This window comes from Engystomops pustulosus, chromosome 4 (genome assembly GCF_040894005.1).
Source record: "Engystomops pustulosus chromosome 4, aEngPut4.maternal, whole genome shotgun sequence".
NCBI lineage: Eukaryota > Metazoa > Chordata > Amphibia > Anura > Leptodactylidae > Engystomops > Engystomops pustulosus.
In genome coordinates, this window is record NC_092414.1 from 161,642,346 (window position 1) to 161,660,955 (window position 18,610).

The window sequence follows — 18,610 nt, forward strand, 5'->3', positions numbered from 1 at the left end:
ATCCTACCATATTTAAGTGGAACCGTGGGGTGAAGCATAGAGGGGGTTGTAGTTCAATAACAGATTGAAGGTCTATAGGAGAAAACCTTGATCTAAATAATGGCAGTGCAGTGTTATTTACTTTCCCGTCCTTGCTTAATATATCACAGCATCATGTGAGAGAAAAAAAGATCCTCTAAGACTAGCAGAAAATTGTGTTTGTGGGGAAATAAAAAGACATCAATTAAAAGCATGGGAGAATAAAAGCTAATTATCTGCGATTCACACTGTGCTTTGTTTAGAGAATGGATCAGAGAGTAGAATAGATTACCACTGATTGCCGCTTTTACATGTAATAGACTTTTTTCCCATAAGTAATGATTAACAATTGTAATAGATGAATTCAAGAAGCTTAAAATGTTGCCTCTCTGTAGAATGAATATTACAGTTTAGTATGTTGTTTCTTAGGGATAAAATATTTCTCCCATGGAGTAGTGCAGTTTACAGATAAATGTCTTCACAGCTCTGTCAATAATATCAAACAAGCTTTGAGAAATGGAAATGTAGACACAATGGATCTTATTTTGTTGGCACTGCGCACAGCACAGATAAAATATATGATTAGGCACTATATAAATGACCATGGCTTATATAGATAATTATAGATGTAACTAAGGATTCAGTGCAGAAGCTGTTAAAGCCTTAGAACCATGTGATGCTAAGTCTCATGTGAAATGAAACACATCATTCATAGTTTCATCATTCAGTGTCAGCTACAGATCAAGATCCAAAGGTTTATGTCATTAATTCTGTGGGCCATGCTATAGACGAGCTCTGGGACTCAGGACACATTTTTAGAAAACACCTTCTCAGGGGTCTTTGTGATTTGCCAGGTCTGTAAGGAAAAGCTTTGAAAGAGATGAAAGTTCCTGTTCCTTTGACTGCACAGAAATTCTCAGTGACAGAGGGGACACTCACATCCATTTGTTTCTGATTTATAGTCTGTCCTTTTAGTTAGTAGAATCTGACCCATTTTCCTTTTGTATACCAGTCCTTCATTTATAGACAGTTGGTCATGTCCGGGCTATTCTGTATTTCTCTTTACAGCTCTACTGCTGATTTAAAGGGCTTATCCAACTGCTATAAAAAGTGGAAAATAAAAGCAATGGAAAAAGAAATAACTCTCTGATGCAATGCCCCTCCAATCCAGTGGAAGTCCTTTTCCCTCTCGCTGCTGGTCTTGGCTACAATGAAAGTGATAACACCCCTAGTGCTGCACAATTGGCACATGTCTACTGAGGCCAATGGGGTTGAAGGTGTTCTGCACTGGTTACTTATGCAGTAAATGATGTCATTACATGACCTGGCTGGGACAGAAAAACGCAGGCAATGAAGTCTTGCCGGACAGGAGGAACATTTAATTGGTAAGTAATTTTTTTTTATTTTTTTACACCTCACAAGGGGCAGTTACCATTTCATAGGAGGTGCACAAACCATCTCTTCAAGGTAAAAACATTTGGTGTTCAGGAGGTCAGACCTAATTACTAAACCTGCCTCCAATACAACCACATTTGTGATGAATGGAAAGAGGGGTACAATCAGGGCCTTTTCAAGCTTTTTTGTTGCCTGAGAAAAAAAATTAAATGTCACCCAATTCTCCATTATAAAGATCTCCCATATGCAGACCACCCAGTTTCATCATATACAGCCCCTCCGTATATAAATCCCCCTACAAATTCATTAAATACACCCCCATACAGAGATCCCATCACATTTTCAAAATATACAGCCCTCCATATACAGATACCCTCAGCATCATTATGTACAGCCCCTAAACACAGTTTCCCCCAGTTTTATTACATACAACTCCCATCTTATCCCTTAGTTTAATCATTTACAGCCTCCTATATAATGCATGTGGCCAGTTATAAAATTAAAACAGTTAATTACACCCCATAATGCTGCTGCTCCGCCTTCACTCTGCTATTCTCCCAGGCTTTTGTGCAAGGACAAAGGTGTATGATGACCTGTGTAATACAGAGAGCTCAGATAGATGGATCTGTGCTGAGCCATTCTGCCTATTAATTGCATCTGTGTCTTAAAGACAAAAATGCACTAGATTGTTCTTTGATCTTGGCAGCATGTGGCAGGTATGTACTTCTGGTGACTGACCTTTATTGTAATCTACCATTCCACCGCCCCATTTGAGGCTCTGTTATTTGTCGATTGAGGCAAAATGCTCATCTCGCCTCATGTGAGATGCAGTTCTAGGCACTATGTTCACAAAATCTGGTTCAAAAGATCCAACCAAAAACTGGCACAAAACATATGATCAATTCCCCCAGTGAGGATCTAATCCTAAACCCATTGCAATATTTTTTCATGTTAAAGTTTGATTAAATTATTATAACACATGCAGAACAAGAGCACAATTTTACTGCAGGAAAATGCTATTATTTTCCTCTTAAAAGCTATAAATAGATGAAACAATAGAATGATTCTGTTAGATTGTCACATCCGTTTTGTTTTCTATATCTTGATAATGTTTCAGGAGACCTAAATGGACAGTAAATGAGCTCCCTGCAGCTCAGTTCTTCCCCTCTTTAGTAAGTGCTATAACACTTGTCTGCTCTGTCTCTTAATATATGCAGCCTCTCAACATCTAATAACCTGTCATAAGCCGAGTCAACCGGCTTGAACTGGTTCCCTATCACGACAAACGCCCTACAGCATTTAGGTGCACTGAGGATTTCAGTATTTTCTAGGGAGAGGACAAATGAAGCTACATATTAACTCTTACAAGCTCAAAATGGCCTTTCTCTGATTCTATATTACACCCATGGAAAGTTGATGTCTCTTGTTATATGTATCTCATTGACTTTTCATTGTTTTTAAGTAATGTAACTGTGACCTTTTTGTAAAAAAATACTGCAAAAAAAATCCCTCTTATTGTCAAATATGAATCTACTTGAACTGACACACAAAAATATATTACGTATCAGGCTTTGTACTTTTTTAGGTCAAAATCTGCTTAGAAGGGAATATAGAGAAGAGGATAGATTTTTTTAGTTTTAGTCACATAGGGTCCTGAATGCAATGAGATAATAATGGGGTTTTACTTTAGGGTTGTCCTAGTTAAACAAGTAGTGTTAACCAAAGAAAATTTTAGTTAAGCAACTTAGTTAAGTTAGTATGCAACCAGTGATCACAAATCAAATTATTGCTGACTAGACATGTATTATTAACATAGGTCATTGAAGACTTGTCAAAGGTTCCTGAATAGGAACTGAAGCGTTGCCTTTTTACACTCTGAGCGAATAAAGTAGCCTCCCATTTTTTAAATTCAATAATTAGTGTTTTTTGAATTTATTAGCTATTATGCTTCACATTTGTTTTACATCTGTTACCTACTAACACTTGAACCCCTTAATCACTGCTGCATCGACTGTTCACGGTGGCCATTAAGTGTTCTGTCGCAATGCCTTTCTTCGGTGCCACGTCAGGAGAAGTTTGCAGGACCTAGTGTTCTTCTACTTCCAACACTGAGCTGTGTTATTGTACGACAGCCTGAGGTCCAGTGAAGGACCCAGGGCTGCTTGGGATAGTTATCTATTAAGCCAGATAGGCTTGCTAGATATCATGTCACATAAAAGTCTGCTCTCCGATTCTCAGCAAGTGGGCCTGGGTCCATGCTGTAGATCCCTCCTGGACTGGAGAAAATAGTACAAATGCTTCTTGGTTGATGATCCAGCAACAGGACAGTAATACCCAAAGAAGTTAGCAAATAAAAATTCTTTGTGCTTTATTTCTGGACAATAGTCAAATTTACAATATTTCCATGTATCAGCTTAAAAGATTACATCTCAGCAACACGTTTCAAACGCACAATGCGTCCTTCCTCATGGCTGTGTTGTTGGGAATGTTAAGGCACACATGTTATATAGGCTGTTGGGTGTCTATCTAATCATTACACCTGTTTCCATCTCTCTGCCCCCTCCGATCAGTGTGCCTGCACAAATCCCTTTCATCATAATAAAAGAAAACAAAAACATATAGGCTACTAACTATATTGAAAACTAATCTATCGATTACTTTACATATTAACAATATGTGTGTGTGGGTGGATATCGACATCACATTTATGATACCCCTTCTTTTAAATCATATCATTCCATAACGTATCCTCTTTTTAATTCTTTATCATTAAAGTATATTACCACTATTCTCAGTATTTGATATATGTATACAGATCTGAAAAAATCCATAAACGTAACATTATCTATATCCATATCCAACTCCTCTAACCACATAAATGTGAATACCGTCCTATTACCGCTACCATATTGCTATCATCAAATTGAAATGCACCTGTCTAGTATTCCACACAAGTATTCCGAGAGATAAGGACACACATCCGCTTATCTCTCCCCTATTCGATATACCAACAGTGCATGCATGTAAACCACGAGTAGTCCGGGAGATGAGGACGCCGCAAATGCACCTCTCTCTTCCCGATTCAATATATCTAAGAGAAACACGTTCACACCCATTTGTACTGGATACCAGGAGATGGTGAGACCAGGCATGCGCTATATGTCTCTGCATGTGTCCAATCTGACCCCACCACCCAGCAAGAGGGGAAACCACTCACGTACTACAAACGTGCCACATCGCAAGAACACCTATTTCAGGTAAGTATGCACATCTAAAAGGGTGTGATATTACCTGGGAATTACAATAAGATGTATCTCAGTCATAATTTCCCTAGGCAACACAGAGTGTAGATACAAAAAATCCTAATGAAGAATTATAAACATATCATATTGTATATGTAGATTAAATCAATAATGATTAGAGATGAGCGAACATGCTCGTCCGAGCTTGATGCTCGGTCGAGCATTAGGGTACTCGAAACTGCTCGTTGCTCGGACGAATACTTCGCCCGCTCGAGAAAATGGCAGCTCCCGCCGTTTTGCTTTTTGGCGGCCAGAAACAGAGCCAATCACAAGCCAGGAGACTCTGCACTCCACCCAGCATGACGTGGTACCCTTACACGTCGATAGCAGTGGTTGGCTGGCCAGATCAGGTGACCCTGGGATAGACTAGCCGCTGCCCGCGCTGCTCGGATCATTCTGTGTCTAGATGCCGCTAGGGAGAGAGAAAGCGTTAGGGTGTTCTATTAGCTTACTGTTAGGCAGGAGTGATTCTCCAAGAACCCAACAGCCCTTCTTAGGGCTACAATAACGTTATACTTTTTTTTTTTTATTTGCAGCTAGTACCATATTGTGAGGAATTTGCAGGGGGACTTGCTACCGTTGTGTTTAGCTCTTAGTGACACACATATCCACCTCAAACACCAAAGTGGGAAAATTTATTAGGGGTTTGATTTCAATTAGGCACAGTCTGCCATTTACTTTTTATTTTACGTTTATTTTTTTAATAACTCAGTGTCATCTCATCTTGCATAGTAGTGTGCTTTCATACTTGGCTAGAAAATAGCCATAGGAGAATCCAAACGGCTTACTTACGCCTACAGTAGCGTTATATATATTTGATTTCTGGTTGATCTGCTGGTGGCTGAACTTGCTGCAGTGCATCTACTAGCAAATTGTGAGCAATTTGTAGTGAGACTTGCGACCGCTGTGTTTTGCGCTTAGTGACGCACATATCCATTGCAAAGACCGAAGTGGGAAAATTTATTAGGGGTTGGATTTCAATTAGGCACAGGCTGCCATTTCCTTTTTTATTTTACGTTTATTTTGTTTAATAACTCAGTGTCATCTCATCTGGCATAGTAGTGTGCTTTCATACTTGGCTAGAAAATAGCCAAAGGAGAATCCAAACGGCTTACTTACGCCTACAGTAGCGTTATATATATTTGATTTCTGGTTGATCTGCTGGTGGCTGTACTTGCTGCAGTGCATCTACTAGCAAATTGTGAGCAATTTGTAGTGAGACTTGCGACCGCTGTGTTTTGCGCTTAGTGACGCACATATCCATCGCAAAGACCGAAGTGGGAAAATTTATTAGGGGTTTGATTTCAATTAGGAACAGTCTGCAATTTACTTTTTATTTTATGTTTATTTTTTTAATAACTCAGTGTCATCTCATCTTGCATAGTAGTGTGCTTTCATACTTGGCTAGAAAATAGCCATAGGAGAATCCAAACGGCTTACTTACGCCTACAGTAGCGTTATATATATTTGATTTCTGGTTGATCTGCTGGTGGCTGAACTTGCTGCAGTGCATCTACTAGCAAATTGTGAGCAATTTGTAGTGAGACTTGCGACCGCTGTGTTTTGCGCTTAGTGACGCACATATCCATCGCAAAAACCGAAGTGGGAACATTTATTAGGGGTTGGATTTCAATTAGGCACAGTCTGCCATTTCCTTTTTTATTTTACGTTTATTTTGTTTAATAACTCAGTGTCATCTCATCTGGCATAGTAGTGTGCTTTCATACTTGGCTAGAAAATAGCCATAGGAGAATCCAAACGGCTTACTTACGCCTACAGTAGCGTTATATATATTTGATTTCTGGTTGATCTGCTGGTGGCTGTACTTGCTGCAGTGCATCTACTAGCAAATTGTGAGCAATTTGTAGTGAGACTTGCGACCGCTGTGTTTTGCGCTTAGTGACGCACATATCCATCGCAAAGACCGAAGTGGGAAAATTTATTAGGGGTTGGATTTCAATTAGGCACAGTCTGCCATTTCCTTTTTATTTTACGTTTATTTTGTTTAATAACTCAGTGTCATCTCATCTGGCATAGTAGTGTGCTTTCATACTTGGCTAGAAAATAGCCATAGGAGAATACAAACGGCTTACTTACGCCTACAGTAGCGTTATATATATTTGATTTCTGGTTGATCTGCTGGTGGCTGTACTTGCTGCAGTGCATCTACTAGCAAATTGTGAGCAATTTGTAGTGAGACTTGCGACCACTGTGTTTTGCGCTTAGTGACGCACATATCCATCGCAAAGACCGAAGTGGGAAAATTTATTAGGGGTTGGAATTCAATTAGGCACAGTCTGCCATTTCCTTTTTTATTTTACGTTTATTTTGTTTAATAACTCAGTGTAAACTCATCTGGCATAGTAGTGTGCTTTCATACTTGGCTAGAAAATAGCCATAGGAGAATCCAAACGGCTTACTTACGCCTACAGTAGCATTATATATATTTGATTTCTGGTTGATCTGCTGGTGGCTGTACTTGCTGCAGTGCATCTACTAGCAAATTGTGAGCAATTTGTAGTGAGACTTGCGACCGCTGTGTTTTGCGCTTAGTGACGCACATATCCATCGCAAAGACCGAAGTGGGAAAATTTATTAGGGGTTGGATTTCAATTAGGCACAGTCTGCCATTTCCTTTTTTATTTTACGTTTAATTTGTTTAATAACTCAGCGTCATCTCATCTGGCATAGTAGTGTGCTTTCATACTTGGCTAGAAAATAGCCATAGGAGAATCCAAACGGCTTACTTACGCCTACAGTAGCGTTATATATATTTGATTTCTGGTTGATCTGCTGGTGGCTGTACTTGCTGCAGTGCATCTACTAGCAAATTGTGAGCAATTTGTAGTGAGACTTGCGACCACTGTGTTTTGCGCTTAGTGACGCACATATCCATCGCAAAGACCGAAGTGGGAAAATTTATTAGGGGTTGGATTTCAATTAGGCACAGTCTGCCATTTCCTTTTTTATTTTACGTTTATTTTGTTTAATAACTCAGTGTCATCTCATCTGGCATAGTAGTGTGCTTTCATACTTGGCTAGAAAATAGCCATAGGAGAATCCAAACGGCTTACTTACGCCTACAGTAGCATTATATATATTTGATTTCTGGTTGATCTGCTGGTGGCTGTACTTGCTGCAGTGCATCTACTAGCAAATTGTGAGCAATTTGTAGTGAGACTTGCGACCGCTGTGTTTTGCGCTTAGTGACGCACATATCCATCGCAAAGACCGAAGTGGGAAAATTTATTAGGGGTTGGATTTCAATTAGGCACAGTCTGCCATTTCCTTTTTTATTTTACGTTTATTTTGTTTAATAACTCAGCGTCATCTCATCTGGCATAGTAGTGTGCTTTCATACTTGGCTAGAAAATAGCCATAGCAATAGGATAGCATCGTTTGGTTTTAAAAACATCAAAAACACAAAAAAAAACAAAAAAACACAAAAAAAGTTAAAAAAAAGTTAAAGTTATAACTCTCATTTTCAAAATGTTTAACCCGAGGGCTAGGGGTAGAGGACGAGGGCGGAGACGTGGGCGTCCAACTACTGCAGGGGTCAGAGGCCGTGGTCCTGGGCGGGGTGAGACACCACCTGCTTATGAGGGAGCAGGGGAACGCCGCAGAGCTACACTCCCTAGGTTCATGTCTGAAGTTACTGGGACTCGTGGTAGAGCACTGTTGAGGCCAGAACAGTGCGAACAGGTGATGTCGTGGATTGCCGACAATGCTTCGAGCAATTTGTCCACCAGTCAGTCTTCAAGCAGTCCACCCATGTCACCGAAATCGGCACTCCTCCAGCTCCTGCACCTCAGCCTCCCCCCCCCACTCTGCCCCCTCCCAGGAAAATTTGCCATTTGAACCGGCATACTCTGAGGAACTGTTTTCTGGACCCTTCCCACAGTCACAAACCACTTGTCCGGTTGCTGCTGAGCAATTTTCCGATGCCCAGGTTTTCCACCAGTCGCAGTCTGTGGGTGATGATGACCTTCTTGACGTAGTGGAAGAATTGTCTAAAGAGGTGTCCGACGATGAGGAGACACGGTTGTCAGACAGTGGGGAAGTTGTTGTCAGGGCAGGAAGTCCGAGGGGGGAGCAGACTGAGGGATCGGAGGATGATGAGGTGACAGACCCAAGCTGGGTTGATAGGCCGGGTGAACACAGTGCTTCTGAGACAGAGGAGAGTCCTCGACCAGAACAGGTTGGAAGAGGCAGTGGTGGGGCCAGACGGAGAGGCAGGGCCAGAGCTGGTGCATCAGCGCCAAATGTGTCAACTAGTGAAGCTCCCGTGGCGAGGGCTCTTGCGGCGAGGGCTAGATTTTCAGAAGTCTGGAGGTTCTTTAAGGAAACACCGGATGACCGACGGACTGTGGTGTGCAACATTTGCCAAACCAGGCTCAGCAGGGGTTCCACCACTACTAGCTTAACTACCACCAGTATGCGCAGGCATATGAATGCTAAACACCCCACTCAGTGGCAACAAGCCCGTTCACCTCCGGCCGTGCACACCACTGCTCCTTCCCCTGTGTCAGCTGATAGTCAGCCCCCTGACCAGGACCCTGCCACAAAAACCCCATCGTCGCCTCCACGATCCTCCACAGCATCCACCAGCGTTCAGCTCTCCATACCCCAGACGCTGGAGCGGAAACGCAAATATAGTGCAACCCACCCGCACGCCCAAGCCCTTAATGTCCACATCTCCAGATTGCTTAGCCTGGAGATGCTGCCCTATAGGCTAGTAGAGACCGAGGCCTTTCGCAACCTCATGGCGGCGGCCGCCCCTCGGTATTCGGTCCCCAGCCGCCACTACTTTTCCCGATGTGCCGTCCCAGCCCTGCACCAGCACGTGTCAGACAACATCATCCGTGCCCTGACCAACGCCGTTTCTGACAAGGTCCACCTGACCACAGACACGTGGACGAGTGCTGCCGGGCAGGGCCACTATATATCGCTGACGGCACATTGGGTTAACTTGGTGGAGGCTGGGACCGAGTCTGACCCTGCGGTTGGTCATATACTGCCGACGCCGAGGATTGCGGGGCCTACCTCGGTCCAGGTGTTTCAGGCCTACTATGCCTCCTCCTCCTCCCACCCCTCCTCCACCTCCTTCTCCTCCGAATTACCATCCGTGGGCATGGCGCCATCAGTCGGTAGCTCTAGGCACAGCAGCAGTGCCGTCGCTAAGCGACAGCAGGCGGTGCTCAAACTGCTGAGCCTAGGCGATAAAAGGCACACCGCCCAAGAGCTATTACAGGGCATCACGGCGCAGACTGATCTGTGGCTGGCACCGCTGAACCTGAAGCCAGGCATGGTTGTGTGTGACAACGGCCGTAACCTGGTGGCGGCTCTGCAACTCGGCAGACTGACACATGTGCCATGCCTGGCCCATGTGTTAAATCTGATAGTTCAGCGTTTCCTCAAGACATACCCCAATCTGTCTGATTTGCTCACGAAGGTGCGCCGCATCTGTGCGCATTTCAGGAAGTCCAGCACAGATGCTGCCACTCTCAGGGCAGCGCAGCGCCGCCTCCAACTGCCCGCTCACCGACTGTTGTGCGACGTGCCCACGAGGTGGAATTCAACACTGACCATGTTATCCAGAGTTTACCAGCAGCGCCGAGCGATTGTAGACTGCCAGATGTCAACTTCCACCAGAACTGGTAGTCAGGTCAGTCAGCTTCCTCAAGTCTACAATGAGGAGTGGACGTGGATGTCTGATATCTGTCAGGTGCTGAGTAACTTTGAGGAGTCAACACAGATGGTCAGTGGCGATGCCGCCATCATCAGCCTCACCATCCCGCTGCTTGGCCTGTTGAAAAACTCTCTGATCAGCATGAAGTCGGAAGCTTTGCGCTCGTCACAAGAGACGGGGGAAGAAGATTCCCTTGTTGATAGCCAAAGCACCCTTAGGTCTGTTTCTCAGCGCATATCGGAGGAGGTGGAGGTGGAGGAGGATGAGGAGGAAGAGGAGGAGAATGTTGGCGAGACACAAGAGGGGACCATTGTTGAGTCCTTCACTGTTCAGCGTGTATGGGCAGAAGAAGAGGAGTTGGAGGAGTTGGAGGAGGAGGAAATGGACAGTCAGGCCAGTGAGGGGAGTGAATTCTTACGCATTGGTACTCTGGCGCATATGGCAGATTTCATGCTAGGCTGCCTATCCCGTGACCCTCGCGTTCAAAGAATTTATTCCAGCACCGATTACTGGGTGTTCACTCTCCTGGACCCACGGTACAAGCAAAATCTTTCCACTCTCATCCCTGGAGAGGAAAGGAGTGTGAGAATGCATGAATACCAGCAGGCCCTGGTTCACAAGCTGAAACAGTATTTCCCTTCTGACAGCGCTAGCGGCAGAGTGCGTAGTTCTGCGGGACAAGTAGCGAGGGAGAGTAGGCGAGCAGGCAGCTTGTCCAGCACTGGCAAGGGTACGCTTTACAAGGCTTTTGCCAGCTTTATGTCACCCCAGCAAGACACTGTCACCTGTCCCCAGTCTCGGCAGAGTAGGGCTGATCTTTACAGAAAGATGGTGAGGGAGTACGTAGCTGACCATACCATCGTCCTAAATGATCACACAGCTCCCTACAACTACTGGGTTTCAAAGCTGGACATGTGGCACGAACTGGCGCTTTACGCCTTGGAGGTTCTTGCCTGCCCTGCCGCTAGCGTCTTGTCCGAGCGGGTTTTCAGTGCAGCTGGTGGCATCATCACCGATAAGCGTACACGCCTGTCGACTGACAGCGCTGACAGGCTGACGCTTATTAAGATGAATAAAGCATGGATTTCTCATAATTTCCAATCTCCACCAGGTGAAGGAAGCTCAACCTGAATAATTTATCCACTCCTCCTCCTCCTCATTTTCCTCCTTCTCCTCCTCTTTGTACAGTAAAGCAGAGGAAACTCGTTTTTTTTTGACAGGGCCCACTGGCTCTAGCTATAGTACTCAATCTATTCAATTTTTCTGGAGGGCCACCTACCCGGTCCTCTGTTTTAAAAATTTTTTGGGAGTGCCACATACAGGCACTCAATCTATTCAATTTTTCTGGAGGGCCACCTACCCGCTCCTCTGGTTTGAAAACTTTTTTGGACTGCCACATACAGGCACTCAATCTATTCCATTTTACTGGAGGGCCACCTACCTGCTCCTCTGGTTTGAAAACTTTTTTGGACTGCCACATACAGGCACTCAATCTATTCCATTTTACTGGAGGGCCACCTACCTGCTCCTCTGGTTTGAAAACTTTTTTGGACTGCCACATACAGGCACTATCCAAATTAAATTGTCTCCATAGCAGCCTCCACACGTTGTCTCCATTGCTACCTCCAAACGAGGTGTGTCAGGCAGAAATTTGGGTTGTTTTCATGGATTCCACATCAAAGTTGTTAACTTTGTCGCCACCCTGCTGTGTTATCCACAAAATATACTGGCAAACTTTTATCATTTACCAATATTATTTCAGTGCTTCTTGCGCATCTGTTTACATTCCCCTCACCCGGCATATCCTAAACTTATAAGAACGCTACTACACTTGATCTTATACAAAAGGTTCTTAGAAGTGCTGTTTGGGGAGTAGCCTAGAGACAGGGGCTTGGATTGGCGAAAGCTCACCTGGCAGCGGAGCGCCAGCTCCATGCGCATCATGCGCTTCTTGTGCATCTGTTTACATTCCCCTCACCCGCCATATCCCAAACTTATAAGAACGCTACTACACTTGATCTTATACAAAAGGTTCTTAGAAGTGCTGTTTGGGGAGTAGCCTAGAGACAGGGGCTTGGATTGGCGAAAGCTCGCCTGGCAGCGGAGCGCCAGCTCCATGCCAAGATCCAACTAACATAGTTTTAACTGCAGCACCTTTAATCTACTACTAGTTCACTGCCTCCATACATGGTCCCCTTATCAAACGAGCTATGTCAGGCAGAATTTTGGGTTGTTTTCATGGCTTCCATGTTAACTTTGTCGCCACCCTGCTGTGTAATCCACAAAATATACTGGCAAACTTTTATCATGTACCGATATTATTTGAGCGCTTCTTGCTCACCTCCTTTGGTTCTTCTCTGCCACCCATTGGTTTGAAGCCTGAGTCCATTTAGAGTATGTCGCCATGCCACTCTCTAGCCTGCCGCTGCTGCCGCTGCCTCTGCATGCCGTCCCCTATAGTGTCAGGGTCAATTATTGGATGTTTTACATGCTATCTAGCTTCATTCTGTCACTCTGTCATGGCCATGCTGTTGCCCATAGTTTTGGCATAATGGTGCGATTAAGCAGCCTCAGAGGCATCCATGCATGCTGCCCCTGCTGTTTCCTGTCCATTTCCGTGGTGTTTCCATCCTTTTCTGAGGTTCCCAGGTGTTTGGCCAAGCTTCCCTGTGCAGAGCCTTGGTCCCCTTGAAAAATGCTCGAGTCTCCCATTGACTTCAATGGGGGCTCGTTATTCGAGACGAGCACTCGAGCATCGGGAAAAGTTTGTCTCGAATAACGAGTACCCGAGCATTTTAGTTCTCGCTCATCTCTAATAATGATCATAATAATATTATTTGAAACTCTCAATAGTGAAACATAATTTCATTTCTAAAATTACGGTAAGTCCTGCGGGGAAATCTTGAATTGAGATGAAAAATCCAAAATGCCTCTCGATCTCTACGCATCTTCTCTATATCACCTCCCCTCTTAATAGTGAATATCTGTTAGTTATCATATAGTGCACTGTTCTACAAATGATTTCATAAGAGTGTTTTCTAGTAAGAGAAATTAAAATGTACACAAAAAAATTAAGTCTAATTAAAAAAAAAAATAAAGTCTAAAAAAAATGTAAAAAAGAAAGATACACCACACAAAAATCACCCGTTCCTTTAAAAAAAGAAAAGTGCACAATATGTACACATTACATTCTTAACAACCCCGGCTACAAAACTATAGTAATATTTCTCCCATAAAACAAAAAGCTTTTTTAAAAAAATGAAAAACAATGCCCAAATTGACATTTTTAAATCATCCACATAAAAAATATTAATCGTGGTCAAAATACTTTATAAAATCGTAGTTTGTTAATATAAAATATACAGATCCTTTTACAAAACAAGCCCTCACACAGCCAAACTGACAAAAAGTTTCCAAAGTTATGACGTGTGGAAGGTGAAACGTTTTTTTTCTCCCCCAAAAGGTGATTTAAAAAAAAAAAACACAAAACCTATAAATTTGTTATCACTACGTGTGTATTGACCCAGAGAAAAACTTGTTTATGCTATTTAGGTTTGATGATAAAGGCAAAGAACCTTTTTATTAGAAAAAATTAAAATCAGATTTATGTACTTTTTAAAATATTCTGCTCAGAAAGGGTTAATAAAAGTTGCCTAATGGGATACGTGAAACCCCAAATTGTGCTTTTAAAAACTTGATTTTGTCCCCCAAAAATAAGACCCCATACAACTATAGTGACATAAAAAAGTTATAGCTTGTAGAAGGCATTGACTGAAAAAAATTGCCTGGGCATTAACTCCTTAAGGACGCAGGGTTTTTTTGCTCATTTCTCGCTCTCCACCTTCAAAAATCCATAACTTTTTCATTTTTACATGTACAGACCTATGTGAGGGCTTATTTTGTGCGTAACAAATTTTACTTTTCCGTAATGTTATTTATTTTAAAATGCCAAGTACTGCGAAGCTGAAAAAAATTCCAAATGTGGAAAAATTGAAAAAAACGTTCTTGTGGGCTCAGTTTTTACAACTTTGACTGTGCACTCAAAATAACACCTCAGCTTTATTCTTTGGTTTGATGCGATCGCGGTGATATCAAATTTATATAGGTTTCATTGTGTTTTAATACATTTTCAAAAATTAAACGAATGTGTGCAAAAAAGAAAAACATTTTTTTGCCATCTTCTGAAGCTAATAACTTTTTCAAACTTTGGCGCACGGAGCTGTGTGAGGTGTCATTTTTTGCAAGAATGAGCCGACGTTTTCATTGCTATCATTTTGAGGTCTGTGTGACATATTGATAATTTTTTATTAAATTTTTTATGTGATGTAAAAAGGTGTAAAAGTCGCATTTCGGACATTTGGGTGCCATTTCTCGGAGGTCAGCGCCGCCCATAACCGTTTTTATATTTTGATAGATCGGGCGTTTTGGGACGCGGAGATACCTAATGTGTCTGTGATTTTTACTGTTTATTATGTTTTATATCAGTTCTAGGAAAAGGGGGGTGATTTGAATTTTTAATATTTTATAATTTTATTTTATTTTTTAAACTTTTTTTTTTTTCACTATTTTTTAGACCATCTAGGGTACATTAACCCTAGATGGTCAGATCTTTCCTACCATATACTGCAAAAATCTGGATCGCAGTATATGGCATTTCTGCACACTATACATTACAATGAGCCACAGGCTCATTGTAATGGATATGCAGAAGCCATGTATCCTCGGGTCAAACGAAGACCCGAGGCTACCATGGTAACCGATCGCCGCCCCCGATGACGTTCGGGGGCGCGGCGATCGTAACAAAGATGGCAGCGCCCGCGCGCCACCGTCTTTTAAATGCCGCCGGCGACTTTGCCGCTGGCGACTTTGCCGGCGGCAACGGAGGGGTTAATAGCCGCGATCGGTGGGGGTTTTCTGCAATATGCAAAAACCTTTGTATGAAGAGGACTCAGCCCGTGAGCCCTCTTCATACACTCCTTATACCTCTGCGCAGAGCGTTAAGGGGTTAATGTGGAAAACAGATGCTGATATAAGGGATTAAAGGATCTTTATGGGTCAATACTCAGTTTTTCCTTTCCTTTTCTACTATATACATGCTATATATACTTAGTTATAGTCTTATTAGTGCATTTTATCTAATAATTTGTGAAACTTCATTTACCTTCGCTGTCAAATGCCACATCCAAGAACCTTGCTGTTGTGATTTTATACAACCATACTGCTAAACCAATGTAAGAACTATACTTATGTCCTAAAAGCACAGATATGGGAGTAGGGATCATTGCTCCTTGACCATTCTGTCTGAATTATATTCCCTCCAGGAAGGATTCTCTTACAAGTAGACCAAACAAATGTCTGCACTTCTCCATCAGTCCAGCTGGGTTTATACCTTTATAATGTAAAGATGAATCATCACATCTTTTTTCTCTTATCATTGACCTCTTCAATACCTAGAAAAGAAAGATTTTACCTACATAGGACATTTGTTAATCTAGTTGAACATGTTTTAAAGGTATCCATTTCTGTATAACCAAGAGTAATAAAATACATTAAAAGTAATGAATGACCAAAGTGGCTGGAAGAGGTGGCATATGAGACTAATAAGGGAATATTTAACACCTTAACAGCACATGACAAAATTTAAGGCATGGGATCTTTTACATTACACACCCTTGCTGCTAAATCAGTTATATAAATATACAGGCACCTGGGTTACATACAAAATAGGTTCCATAGGTTTGTTCTTAAGTTGAATTTGTATATTTTAGAATTGTAGATCCAGACAAAATATTTTTTGCCCCAGTGACAATTGGAGTTTCAAAATTGGTTTCTGTAATTGGATCAAGGATTATCAATAAAGCTTCCTTACAGACATCTTACAGCTGATCTTTGCAGTCTGGGACTATAGTAACGCGTTTAGGGATCTTCACCACAGGTCACAGTGGACAGAGGGGTCCGTCTTTAACTAGGGGTTGTCTGTAAGTCAGCCTATAAGCCTATATAAATTATAAAAATCAAATATATAAAAAAAAACTATAAGCCATATAGACTTCAGTATAAGTTTTATTTTCAGCACAAAAAATGTGCTGAAAAACCCTAAATTGGCTTATACTCAAGTCTATGAAAAAACCTCTGTATTCACTTTTCCGACGCCCCCCACAGGTCCTCTTCTGTCTTCAGCTCTGGCTCCATCTTCAGCCGCTTACCAACATCATAGTGTGTGCGCCGTCATTGGCACACACTATGATGTCAGCAAGTGGCTGAATCATAGAGTGTGCGTCGGGACTGCGCAGGGACTTGAACACGAAGTTAGAGCCAGAGCTGAAGATAGAAGAGGACCAAAGGGGCATTGTAAAGGTTAGTATAGAGGTTTTTGGGTTTTTTTTAGGCTGGGCAGGGGGCTGCTGGTTATATACTAAGGGGGCTGGCACTGTCTATATACGATGGGGAAAGCACTTGCTATATATGAGGGGGCTGGCACTGTCTATATATACGGGGGAATGCATTGACTATATACAGGGGGACAGGCGCTGACTATATACAAGGGGGCAGGCACTGGTTATATACAAGGTGGCTGCTGGCTATATTATGGGGGCAGGTAGCTTCTGGCTATATACAAGGAGGCAGGCACTGGCTATAAGTGAGCTACTAGCTATATAAAAGGGGGCAGGCACTGGCTATATACAAGAGGACTGCTAGCTTTATACTAGGGGCAGGGGTGGCTATAAACTAGGGGGCAGAGGGCTGGCTATATACTAGGGGGCAGAGGGCTGTCTATACGCTAGGGGTCTGCTGGCTATATACTAGGGGGCAAGCTATATACTAGGGGGCTGCTGGCTATTACTGGGGGCAGGGGGCTACTGTCTATATACTAAGGGGCAGGTGCTGGCTATATACTAGGGTGCAGGTGCAGGCTATATAACAGGGGGCTGCTGGCTATATACTGGGGGGCATGTGCTTGCTAGTTACATATTTGGTGGAGGCTGTGACCAATTCATTTCCCACCCTAGGCTTATGCTCAAGTCAATAAGTTGTCTCATTTGTGTTAAAATTAGGTGCTTCGGTTTATACTTGGGTCAGCTTATACTCCAGTATATACAGTATATACAAATTCAAATCACCCCTTTCCCTAAAATGGAAATAAAAATAAGCAAATATGTTGGCTTTCTCCATGTCCCATAAAGCACCATCCATTGAAATGTATAAATGATTATAGCCTACGGAGAACGGCAAACTGAGAAAAAGTCCAAATCAACACTTTTTACCATTACACCACATACATAGATATACATGAATAAAAAGTGATCAAAATACCATACAGTCCTCTGAATGGTAGTAACAAAATAAATATACACATAACACAGCTCTGTACACCAAGTATGAAAAAGTCATGGGTGTCAGAATGTGCTGGCACAGATACATTTCTTTTTTGTGCAGAATATTTGTTTTAAATGTATAAATGGTTAGATAAAGTTGGTATCTCCATTGATCATACTGACCCAAAGAATAAATTGGAGGCTTCAATTGGACTGTACTTTGAAAACCATAAAAGAAAGTCCCCAAGAAAATGACTCAAATGCATCAATTTCACACATTTGGAATTTTTTCCTGGATTCCAGTAGTCCAGAAGTCCAAATTGATATGCAGAAAAGAAGCCCCCATAAATCTCTGTAAATAGAAAAATAAAACGTTCATAGCCTTAGAAAGGAGAGGAGTAGAGATGAGCGAGTATACTCGTCCGAGCTTGATGCTCGTTCGAGTATTAAGGTACTCGAAACGGCTCGTTGCTCGGACGAGTATTTCTCCTGCTCGAGATCGAGCATTTAATTAAAAAAACACAGTGAAGAACAATGAAGAATAGAATAAAAACAGTGAACACAGTGACCACAGGATCATTTAAGTGAAAAACACAGTGAAGAATAGATTACAGATGTTCGGCACATCTGCTTACTTGTCGGGAGATACGCGCGGAACGGTGCGAACAAAATAGTATGTGAAGAACAATATATATGTGTGAAGAACACATTGCAGAACACGGTGAGCAGGACAGAGACAACGAGGAGCAGCACAGAGACACCGGGGAGCAGCACAGAGACACCGGGGAGCAGCACAGAGACATGGGGCAGCGGCAGCACGAAGACATGGGGCAGCGGCAGCACGGAGACATGGGGCAGCGGCAGCATGGAGACATCAGGCAGCGGCACGG